This window comes from Pinus tabuliformis, chromosome 4_2 (genome assembly GCF_031772625.1).
Source record: "Pinus tabuliformis cultivar Carrire ecotype Pingquan chromosome 4_2, CPIR1, whole genome shotgun sequence".
NCBI classification, from domain to species: Eukaryota; Viridiplantae; Streptophyta; class Pinopsida; order Pinales; family Pinaceae; genus Pinus; species Pinus tabuliformis.
The window spans coordinates 289,751,789-289,756,380 of NC_142304.1; the positions used below are offsets into that span (position 1 = coordinate 289,751,789).

Consider the following 4,592-nt stretch of genomic DNA (forward strand, 5'->3'; position numbering starts at 1 on the left):
TTTCGAACCAACTGTGGTTCATCACCACAAATGAAATATCATATGATTTACGCCAAAGAATCTCTCATAAACTTGATATGGAACTTGATATGGATCACAGAAGCCTCAAGACAACTATTTATTTAACTTTTATAAATAACTATTAATTTAAAATTAATTTGGTTTATAGTTAATTTATTTTAATATTTATTTATAAATAATGTGTATAAAACAATCCCTTTAACTTATAATTTAATAAAAATATAACTAGCTCTTTATATATTACTCTAATATTTATATATTTAATAACTTTTTATTAATTACTCTAATTTTGATAACTAATTATTAATTTAAATTAATTTATGTTATAATTTATTTATTTATAATTATAAGTGTATAAAATGGTCCATTTACTTTTATTTTAATAACAATATAATTAACCGAGGTAACTTATTTAATTAACGGTCCTAACTAACCGTTTCCGGTCAAATCTAGCCGTTGTCAATTTAGCCGTTGGAGGTTCTGCTCTATCTATGTTCTGCTCTATCTATTTAATGCAACGCCAGATCTGTTCATTCAACTTAGCAACGCGAGATCTGTTCATTCAACTTGTCCTGACGATCCGTTGTCAATTTAGATGTTTTTATTGTAAGTTGACAATATGTTTTCAATTTAAAATATTTTTAAAGAAATAGTTGTCAACTCCTTTATAATTCCAAGAGTGAAAATGAGATATTCTTACCATATTTTTTTCATACCAAATATATATAATCATTTATATTTTTATTGTAAGTTGGCAATTTTTTTTCAATTTAAAGTATTTTTTAAGAGATAATTATCCTCCAAATTAAGCACACTCACATAATTATACATCACTCTCATACTAAATTGTAAAATAAAACTTTAACCTCAATCAACTTTACCCTTCTCATACAAACCAAACCTTTAGGCTCAATCAACTTTACACTTCTCATACACTACCTTTAGGCTCAATCAACTTTACACTTCTCATACAATAGAACATGTCCTAAGTCAAGGACTTTTGCATCTGGTTTGGTGCTTCCTACTCGGGTTCATTCGCTAGTCCTTCCACTATTTGAGTCTGTAATTAACAAATTATTTGACAGAGATAAGTTTACCTTTGACTTGCATTCCTCACATAAAGTCTCTTTTTTGAAGATCATGTTTTTCATAATCTAATGGTTAGATTCACTTAAAATCATGACAAATTAGAAGCGTTTTGTTTGGTAAACCTTTACTTAAAACGCGATACTAAGGACCAGGAAACTGCAATCCAAAATGACCAAATAGGGGTCGCTGCAATGTTGATCGAGAGGCATCTGTAGGTTAAAATATGTGGGCAACCATAAATGACACAAAAATCAGTAACATCTCACTCATTGGGCAACCAAGAAAAGCCGTACTATTTCATTGGAAAAAAACTGAAAAATTAGGAAAAAAGAAACATCTAAAATGCTCATCTCTTCTTCATAATAAAGTGATGGTATTGTTTGCAGACCTGTGTTATTCCAGTGTTTGTATCTACCGTCTGTTTTGTTATTTTCTGTTTTTAATTTTTAACTCTGCAAGTAGATCAATATGGCTCCTTACATCTAAAATGCTCATCTCTTCTTCATAATAAAGTGATGGTATTGTTTGCAGACCTGTGTTATTCCAGTGTTTGTATCTACCGTCTGTTTTGTTATTCTCTGTTTTTAATTTTTAGCTCTGCAAGTAGATCAATATGGCTCCTTTATTATTTTCATTATTGTATTTTGTGATTTAACACACCTGTGGGGGTTTCGACTGGGAAGTATTATCTCCAAAAGGTAGGGTAACTCTTTTTTGGATTGAATTTTTGAATGCCAAGGTATGGAACATGGTACCAACAAAGTCATTATACTTTCCATCAGAATACTCGCACTACCATCGGCACTTCATGCATTCAGAATGGCCAAGGCTTTTCAATCCCAAATTACCAACAAATGTCATCAACTACATGCCAAATGCGTTTCAACAATGCCTGTAATTTCTGTTAGTGGTGAAGCCAAGGAGGACTTGTTTGTCGCGGGTGTAGACGTCAAAAGGTATTCCCGTCTCTTGACGGCCTGTGCCGACATGAAAGACTTGACATCAGGCAGGAAGCTTCACACCCACTTGATAAAAACTGGGATTGAGGTTGATCCCTATTTGGACACAGGGCTGGCCATTATGTATGTGAAAAATGGGAAAATAGAGGATGCACGTCAAATGTTTGATAAAATGCCTGAACGAAATGTGGTGTCTTGGACCGGGATCATTGCAGGATATGCTCGGAATTCCGTCTCTTGGAACACCATGATAGCAGGATATGCGCGGGACGGGAAAAGTAAAGAGGCTATAAAGTGTTTTGCACAAATGCAGAGCGAAGGGTTGGAGCCGAGGCAGTCGACCTTCGTCCCTCTTTTGAGTGCCTGTGCAGGCCTTGGAGAAGCTGATCAGGGAAGGGAGGTACATGCCTGTGTGATTAAAACTGGGTTCAATGGAAATGTTATCGTAAATAATGCCCTTATAACCATGTACGCAAAATGTGGCTCTGTAGAAGATTCATGTATTGTGTTTGACAGAATGCCTGAACGGAATGTGGTGTCGTGGACAGCCATGATTCCAGGATATGCCCAGAATGGGAGAATAGATGAAGCACTCCAGGTGTTTGAGAAAATGCCTGAGATAAATGTGGTGTCGTGGAATGCAATAATCAGTGGCTGTGCCAAAAATGGAAGGTTTGAGGATGCCCGCCGGTTGTTTGCAGAAATGTCCAACCGGAATGTGGTTACTTGGAATGGGAAGATTGCAGGATATGCAAAGAATGCATATGGGGAGGCAGCACTAAAATTCTTTCAATGGCAAATAAAATTTTTCATGCCGGACATTCGTACTTTCTCCATTGCTCTTCAGGCATGTGCCAACTTGGCAGCCATGGTAACGGGGAAGCAGATCCATTCTCGTATAATCAGATTAGGTTTCGAGGCAGATGCCTTTATTGGGAGTGCCCTGGTTGACATGTATGCCAAAAGTGGAAGCATTATTGATGCTCGCCAGTTTTTCGAAAAAATGCCAGAGCAAAATTTGGTCTCATGGAATGCCATGATTATAGGATTTGCTCAACATGGGCATGGCTCAGAGGCACTCCATCTTTTTGAAGTGATGCAACATGAGGGTTTAAAACCAAATGCCATCACCTTCGTTGGTGTTTTGATTGCCTGTAGCAGTGAGGGTTTTGTGGATCAAGGTTGGCGTCATTTTAATTCCATGTGGGAAGTTCATCATATTAAAGCAGGGAAGGATCATTATGCTTGCATGGTTGACCTTCTTGGCCATGCTGGTCGACTCGATGAAGCAGAGGATTTGATCAACATAATGCCATTTGAGCCTGATGTTGTTATTTGGAGAGTCTTGCTTGGTGCTTGCAAAATCCATGCAAACTTGGAGTTATGTGTACGGGTAGCAGGACATCTTTTGGAGCTCGAACCAAAGAGTGCAGCAAATTATGTACTGTTGGCAAACAGCTATGCTGCAGCTGGTAGGTGGGATGATGTAGGGAAGGTCAGGATGATGATGATGAGAGATAGGAGGATAAAGAAGGATCCAGGATGTAGCTGGATTGAATTCCAGAACAGAGTCCATACATTTGTAGTAGATGATACTTCACATCCACAAACTCTGAGTATTTATACATTGTTGGAGAAATTGACTGAGCAAATCAAGGAAGCAGGGTATGTCCCTGAGACAAACTCTGTGCTTCATGATGTTGAAGGGGAGAGGAAAGAGCAACTTCTTTGCTATCACAGTGAGAAGCTGGCCATTGCATTTGGGATTATTAATTTTACCCCTGGTACAACCATCCGAGTAATCAAGAACCACCGTATGTGTGGTGATTGCCACACAGCCACCAAGTTCATCTCCAAGGTTGTCGGCAGAGAAATTGTTGTAAGGGATGTCAGCCGCTTCCATCATTTCATTGATGGATTTTGTTCTTGCAAGGATTATTGGTGATGTTGAATTAAGCTCAATGGAAAAAGCGTTTACTACATTTGTCTATTCTGCCTTTCTTGCAAGACGGTGGGCTCTGGTTTCTGGGAATACAGGAGTTGGATATCTGTTACTCTCTAAATGTTGTGGTTGAAATAAAAATACATATAACGGAGAGTGGGTCACTACTGATTATCCCAGTTTTTCTCTTGGACCTGGTATCATTAGTTGGTAGCTGGCTCGATAAAGTATCTTACTATGTTTCACATTGGGCAGAGGATGGAGGAATGAGTTTTGGGATGGCTTGAGATATCCCCAAATTTCAGGGGTTGCCATCTTATGGTAATGGAAACCTGTCCCAAATAGAGAAAAAATATAGTAAACCTTAAGAAAAACATTTTTGACAGCGTTACAAATGCTTGTCTCTACTCTTATTGTTCATGGCCTTTACTTGTAAAATGATTTTGAGGGCTCTGGAAAGAAATGCCTGTATTAATTGTATCCATCAAGAGGAAAGGAAAAAAAAAAAGGAGAAAACCTTTTGTTTCTCACTGCTTTTTTCGAGTTCAGCCTCTCAGTAGAGGATGCTTGGGCATCCTGCA

At 37.7% G+C, this 4,592-nt stretch overlaps 1 pseudogene; it reads left to right on the forward strand.

Annotated features, from left to right (window-relative positions):
- The first annotated feature begins 1,036 nt into the window (after positions 1-1,036).
- On the forward strand, positions 1,037-4,342 carry LOC149169132 (pentatricopeptide repeat-containing protein At4g14050, mitochondrial pseudogene; annotated as a pseudogene).
- The last annotated feature ends 250 nt before the right edge of the window (positions 4,343-4,592 follow it).